The following is a 7,884-nucleotide window of genomic DNA, read 5'->3' as shown; positions in this document are numbered from 1 at the left end:
ACCTCATTCACAAGTAAGCCTATCATATAGCATCACATTTCTATCGCATCTTAATTTTTTTGTGGCAAAAATGTTGCAGAGAGTTGAAAATTAACATATTTATATATATTTTCTATAAATATCTTTATTAATTTCAGTTAAGATTGACAAGTCAGAGCAGTTAGACATCTTTGAATTGTCTCCCTTTCCCCATCCCTCCCCCCACGTTGTTATCGTTTTCTTACTTTCTTTTCCAAAAAAGACAATACAAAAAAAAACTAAGAATAAAATATAATCCAGACAAACAAACATAGGCCTACATGATATCAAGCTATGTATATTTGGACCGTTAAGTCAATGGTCATATTATTATAAAGGAATTGCGCATAAATGTCATTCCATCATGAGATGACAAAATGTCTACTTTCTCCACCACCGTTTTAACATTTAAACAGTTGTTACTGATGTATCAAAGATGAAGTATAGAGCATCAGGCCCCATAGAGCCACACTGCTAATAGGGCCACTCCCCCATCTCCCTTGTGCTGGGACTGTTGGTGTGAGGAATGTGAGACATTCCTTCACTCTCTGCTGTGAAGGAGAGTCTTAGCACACAGAGTTGTCACTGGAAGGGAGAATGATGGGGTGACCATGTGTGTGTTTGCCACATGGTGATGGTCGGGGATTGTTTTTGTCCCATTGCAGATAGCACCCACGATTGGAAGTGCTGTGTCTTCATCTAGACCAGGGGGGGTCTTCAACAGAGGGTCTGGGGACCCCTAGGGGGTCCTCAGAGGAGGGAGAGCTAGTGCATCTGCCTCAGAGTTACTACAGGGGGGCCGCCAAATCTTTGTGTGATAGGAACTTTTATTTTACATTAACCTCTTGAACCCTACCCTTTTCTAAGGAGAACTTCAGCCAAAATAGCAGATCTACAAGCTCACAACGCCTGGCACTGCGAGGCGTTGTGAGCTTGTAGATCGGCATTGTGAGCTTGTAGATCGGCTTGTAGAATCTGCGACACAATTTTATACAATATGTAGTGGGGGTCCCTGCTTCATCTCTCTCTCAGCTAAGGGGTCCTTGTCCTAAAAAAACGTTGAAGACCCCTGATCTAGAGGATATCTTTGATATAAAGTGGCCTCCGGATTGAATAGGCCATTAAAGATTCCGCCAATTCTACCGCAGAAGCTCAAAAGTCCAGACGGTTTTACGCTTTAGGCAAATTTTGACCCTTAAAAGTTCTCTCAAACACAAAAATCAAGAATGGGTAAAAAACAAAAGAGGTGACAAAGCACTGTTACAAGAACATAGGCCCTCCTTTGTGATCCATAGGAGTCTACCAGCCTGAAACCAAGACACTGGCCCCTCCAGAAGTAGGGACTGACATACATGAAGAGGGCCCCAAGATGAGGTGGAGGAGATGGGCATCAAGGAACAAGTCTGTGTCCCCTAGTTGGGCCGTTGATAAGAGGGGCCACTACCGAGATCAGCACCAGCTAGAGGAGTCTGACCCTGACCTGCTGACTGAGGAAGGACATGGCAACGCTACACAGATAGTGGTAGGTGAATATTGTTGTACAGTATGGTGCACTATTTATGAGCAGTTAGAGCAGAACTTAAACCCTCTCTAGACCAGTGATTCTCAAGCTGTGCGGTTGACACTGGTGGGCCGTAAGGATACTGCAAGTGGGCCCCCAAATATTTTGCAAAACAAATTGTAATGATAATATTACGTCACAAAAAAAGCTTTTTTTTCTCCTTTAAAATGTGAACAATGGACTTCCATAAGTTACTGTCCACCACTGGCTTCAACAATAGCGTTTTCGTTTGACAGGACATTGATCACATCTACAGTACTATACATCTAAAATGTACGGCTCAGGAGACCCTGCCAGCAGAGAGCTGTGGGTGGACATTGATGAGATGGAAGAAAGCAGCTGGAAGGTCCATGGCTTCCTGTCCACCACCCACAGACAAGCAGCGGTATGGACTCTGTTCATGAGAATAGTTTGAATCACTGTTAGTCTTTATCTTCTGTGTATAAAATGGCCAATGGAGGAATACATGAGAAAAGTGAAAATGTATAGAAGGCAAGATTGGAATCGTCGCAATCTTAATTCAGGGAATCGATCTTCTTCCAAACAGAATAGAACTAAAGACACACTGGGTCTGAAGTCTGAACTCAATACTTGTGTGTATTTTCTTATTCTCTTATATGCTTTCCTTTGCTTTCAGAGAGTGAATCTGTCCTTTGACTTTCCTTTCTATGGCCATATACTAAAGGAAATCACCGTGGCAATCACCGAGGTAAGTGTTCTACGGCTACGCCACAACTCAATCTTTTGTCTGCAAATTGTGAGTGGAGAATTATAAATGACTAAAATGAGTTGAGACATGGAATAAGGTACAGTGCAATATTTATACATTTATACCTGAAATTATAGATCTACAAGCTCACAACGCGCTGCGCTATGGAGCGCTGTAGATCGACTGGTAAATTGGCTTGTAGTAGGTTGGGTATTTTCAGCGTGCAACACCGCAAGCAAATTCCAGCTTGAGGGTTTTGCTGCGTAGGTACACAACCTTGCATTTTATAGCATGTTGCATGTCGTTGCTGTCGAGCAGAAACCTTGTACCTCCAAACTGCAACTTTTTCTGTTTGTCTTTTTTTTTGTCATTAAATAAAAAACATCACGTGGATGCACCTGGGACGTATCATCATTGCTGTAGCCTGTGGTCGACGAGTGTTTCGGTCTCGCAACATACACCCTCGCCCAGGTGACCCAGCCGGGGTCGATCAAGCCCCGACTTACGTCCCAGTAGTTATCCACGGTCAGTCCTCTTAGGGAAAGACAGTCAGTCTGCTTCTCCGGAACTACTCTGCCGGGACCGGGGGAGGCTATGGCACGTGGAGGGACTAGGCTCTGTGGATGGCCTCCTGTCCGGGCCCCTCCTTCGTCTCACCAGGTCCAGGACCTGAGCGTTGCACCAGACTCCCCCGCTCCAAACATTTCACTCCGGCGTGATGGTGTCTTGGGCCGTGGTGGTACTGCAGGCTCCACTTGCGGCTTGCCTGAAAGGCCCTCCTTAAAGGCCTCACCGTGGGTTTGTTGGGCTTTTTCCTCACGGAAGACTGGGCTGGGGGGCCAACCCATACTGCGCTCTACGTAAAAGTAGTGAAAATAGCCGATCTACAAGCTCACAATGCGTCGCAACATTAGATCGGCTATTTTCATTATTTCCGAACATTTCCATTCCATTTCCTCATAAGTTACGGTTTTGGACATATGAGGTTTCCACCTAACAGCAACGATGTGTACTGATATTGTGTGCATAGGTGGACAAATTCACTGTAGGTGTGCTATCATTTCATTCATGCCTTTTCACAGGAAATGTTCGCAAGCATGTTGGACAGTATCAGATGACAATCACACTGCTCAGCGGCATCAAATGTATTCAACATTTAAACACTGACGTGTGTGTGTGTGTGTGTGTGTGTGTGTGTGTGTGTGTGTGTGTGTGTGTGTGTGTGTGTGTGTGTGTGTGTGTGTGTGTGTGTGTGTGTGTGTGTGTGTGTTTAGGCACAGCGTTGGTGGTGCAATGGGACCATGTTCATCTCCAGGACAGTTTTAACTTGGGAACCTTTACATTCCAGACCACCCTGCACAGTGACGGCCGCAGCATCTTTGCCTACAAAGAGGTGGCACTCCTCTTCATCTTATTACATTACATTACATTAATTACTGTTATGTTATTTTTTCATAGATATCCATTGACATCAACAACATCATTGCAAATAATCACCCTGTTAAAGTGGGCCTCTCAGATGCATTTGTGGTGCTTCATGATTAGGAGCAGATTCCAAGTGAGTATAGCAGAACATAGAGATAAAAACTTTGATAATGTATCACTGCCATCAGAGAGAACCAAATACATTAATTAAACTTTTGAGGGATTAATTATAAGACTGTTATTCCTGCAATTGAATTAAAACACAAAAATCTGCTAAATTCAAGGTAGAATTCAATTCAAGGTTCAAGATGTTCTTCTGTCAAAAGTGATGTAATACCAACACTATGGATCTGCCCACTGTCATATTTTCTTGGTGCAGACGTCAGGAGGAGAACCATCTATGAGTACCACAAAGTAGACATCCTAAAATCCAAGATCTCCAATTCTACAGCCATTGAGATGCTACCTCTACCCAGTAAGTCATCTTTACTAACAGTTTAGAACATGGGTCTTCAACAGGGGGTCCGGGACCCCTAAGGGGTCCTCAGAGTTTCCACAGGGGGGCATCCAAATATTTTGTATTTACATTAACCCTACAGTACATATTAATAGAAAAAATAAACAAAAACTTGACACAACACTGATGATAGGGCTGTCAGACAAGTCTATGAGGCTATCAATGAAATCTATGAAGAAGTTTAAATATGTATTGGGGGTCCCTGCTTCATCTCTCTCTCAGCTAAGGGGTCCTTGGCCAGAAAAACTGTTGAAGACCCCTGGTTTAGACGCAAGCTGCACAGCTACTGTACACTATCTTATGCAAGGCTCTGTCCTTCTGCCTCTGACTCTTCTCACTCAGCCCATTGTATTTCTGCATTCCCAGCATGTCACCAGTTCTCCAGTTGTGACGCATGTGTCACGTCTCAGATTGGCTTCAACTGCACCTGGTGTAGCCGACTGCAAAGGTACACAGCAATTGTTTTAAGTTAAAATGCAATCACATATTCACCTCTATGAACTCTCTATATATCAACCCTGTAATTGTCTGGGATTGAGATATATTGCATATCTATAGCATTAAAAGAGGGAAAGAGAGAGAGAGAGAGAGAGAGACAGAGAGAGAGAGAGCTAGGGTTCATGTGGTTAAATATAAACCTACGATATGTCCTGTTCCCCAGAAAAACACTGACTGGGGGAGGAGATGGGAAAGCCATGTTGAAATGGACAGAAACTGGGGACAAGGGAAGCAGGTGGCAGAGGGCCAATGTGTCTGTTGACCATGACCAACCATTCTGGGTAATAATGATCTTAGTATTATGACGTTCAGTACACAGCAAAATCCTCAGTGTTAAAGCTGCATTCTGTAACTTTTATGTCCTGCCTGGGATTTGAACCCTGGTCTGCTCTGCCGCATGAGAGACCACATTTGTACCTCTCATTCAAGATACAATCCCAGCTTGGTCAAGGGAGATGATTGTGCTTGTTAGCTTCCGGCGGTACTACTCATCAACCAGTAGGTGTCCTCCCTGACACCAGGGTCTCAATTTCTCAAAGGAAGAGTTGCCTATACTACTCTTCCCTGAGTATGGAGACTACCCCCAACTCACTGTAGATGCACTAGTTATATTGTATTAACATACTGTACCATACACTACAGATTGGTTAAATAAACTTTTTTTATACATTAAAGTTCAGTATTATAGCTTTAATTTAACTCTGAGAGTGTACAAATGGATAAATTAACACTGAGGATGTTACTGTGGAGCACCCTTAATAAGAAAGTCTTTGAATACTTTCCCATCACTGTTGCTCTACATCAATACTTGTACAGGTCATGTGTCTTTTGGAAGATTCTTGTAGAAACTTGTCCTTTTAATTGTCTGGACATAAAATAGGCTATATGTAATATTCTTTTCCATCGTCATTTCTTCTTCCTGTGATATTATTATAATTTGGAACAGTTAATCTGAATGACTCTGTTTTTCTTCTCACAGTTGGTGTTTGTATATCAGAGGGGGATGGACGGTGGTTGGAAAGTGGCTTTGGATGATGTCACTATCCTACCTGACTCATGCTATTCACCACCGCCCCTTATTGACCCACCACATAATGATGGTAAACACTATACCCTCCATATCATAACCACTTTAATAAAGAGCTGGAGAGACATGGGAGACTCCTTTTACTGAACAAACACTCTATAGCAATGAGTACTATCAGAATATAGGGCTATTTAACACTTATTTTAACCAAATTAAATCACTTACCCTACCTTTAATTAAAATCCTTGAGGGAGTACCCCCTGGAACCCCCTGAAGGGCCCCTGGGGGTCCCCGGACCCTGGAGTATGTTGGGCAGACTCAGAGTACCACTGCCTATAATGACGGGCGACAGGTAGAAAGTGGACAATGGGAGAACGGGACTATTTTTGAGTCAGCTGAGACCCTTGTTTCCCATAGTAGTTGAGTTGATGTGTATTTTGTATGTGTGTTTGTGTCTGCAGATGCCTTGGTCATAGGACTAGTGGTTGGTCTCGGTCTGCTGGCTGGACTTGGCTGTATACTTGTCCTTTCTGTCTACAGGAGGTGCTTCAACACGTATGTAATTTTTATGATGCCGACGATGACAATTATTATAATAAATATTATCATAATGATGAGGATCACATACATAATGTACATACTGTAATAATACTACAGTGAAATTATCTGTGACATACTGTACGGTACAATATGGGATTTGCTGACTTAACCTTTGTCTACTCCCTGTCAGCAACCAGCATCAATCCATGACAGATGAGGCAGTTGTCCAGAACGCTGTATTTGATCTTTATGACTGTAAAATAGATGTAAGTATATAGATTTCAAACAGCAACATGTGCGTTCAAGCCTCCCTTGAAATAAGACGATCAAACCCTTTTCTGTTCTCTTCCAGGGTACGCAGCATGGAAGTGAATCCAGCATTTCCTTTTACAACAATTTGTATGATTCATCGTCAGTAACTGAATCCCCCGTGGATACATCTGCTGCTTAGTGTGCACATGGTCTGGGAAATTATACTGATTTAACTCATTAATTGTTTAATAGGCCTATACAGTATATGCATAGGAATGTCATGTAGAACTATGTTTTTAACTTTATCTCATCTATTTGTGACAATGGTTCTCAAACTCAGAATTAACATGTATTTTGCCAAAGACCCCCATCAGAAAATATTGTATTGATTATGATTGTTTTCTTATACCATAGAGTATAGTATTGTTATTACACTGTGAATATGTTGTTTTATTGTAGAGTATTAGTGAATAAACCGAGTTCAGTGAACTTGGCAGACTACACGGTAAATAAAATCTTTAATGTTAATTTAATTCCAGCCGTAAGGGTACATTTGCACGTGTATGACCCTGAGGGTCTTGTTAGATAGATAGATAGTTCTATGATTTTTAACCCCAGCCTAGCTTAAGCTACTTAATTTTTAAGTACTTTTTTGTAATTTTAAATTACACGATTATTATTAAAATAAGCATTACTCTGCTGTGGGACAGAAACCAGCTATGTCCAAAATATTATTTTATTAGGAAATGAAAAAAAAAGTTTTTAGAACAACACAATACTGCCTCGTCATAGTTGCTATGGTGACTTTATACATTGTCAGTACTTGAATGTGTCCTTATATAGTATCACCAATTTACCCAAATACAGCTCAAGTGGAGTTTATCTCCACAAATTGGAGGTTTGAACGACAGTTTGAGGATCCAATGGAGTTAGGATGTTTAGTCAGAAGCGCTTTTTAATACTTTTCATTGGTTAATTATTTGTAAAACCCACACAAAGACTTAAAGGGTGTTCAATAGCACTGATTTATTTTTAAAAAATTGACACATTCTGCACTTTATACCACACTACATGACTTCATACACACCTCATACTAAGGACCGCAATGGAAACAGGCTGTAAGCTTTTGTCCGTTATCCTTTTGATTATGGTGGATCAGATGTATGATCAGTAAAGATATCAAACCCCCATTACTCTCAGAATGTACAAAGGGAAGCAAATAGACCTGTAGAGGTCCATTTGGTTCCATTTGTACACTCACCTGCAAGGGTCCATTTGGAACCCCCTCAAGGAACCCTGAGGGTCCTTGTGCTCCATTTTGAGCCCTATTGTAATGC

The 7,884-nt window shown here is 41.7% G+C and overlaps 1 pseudogene across 1 annotated transcript; it reads left to right on the top strand.

Annotated features, from left to right (window-relative positions):
- Positions 1-1,462: 1,462 nt before the first annotated feature.
- Positions 1,463-7,140, top strand: LOC308093526 (plexin domain-containing protein 2-like; annotated as a pseudogene). Its single transcript, XR_013935105.1, has 12 exons — positions 1,463-1,540; positions 1,816-1,964; positions 2,217-2,288; positions 3,563-3,681; positions 3,782-3,846; positions 4,093-4,188; positions 4,597-4,678; positions 4,892-5,009; positions 5,708-5,828; positions 6,217-6,310; positions 6,486-6,561; positions 6,648-7,140. The product of XR_013935105.1 is annotated as a plexin domain-containing protein 2-like (transcript).
- The last annotated feature ends 744 nt before the right edge of the window (positions 7,141-7,884 follow it).

This window comes from Gymnoscopelus braueri (genome assembly GCF_963280865.1).
Source record: "Gymnoscopelus braueri genome assembly, chromosome: 10".
Classification (NCBI taxonomy): Eukaryota; Metazoa; Chordata; class Actinopteri; order Myctophiformes; family Myctophidae; genus Gymnoscopelus; species Gymnoscopelus braueri.
Note: the sequence above shows the minus strand (reverse complement) of the source record. Positions and strands in the feature narration are given on the sequence as shown.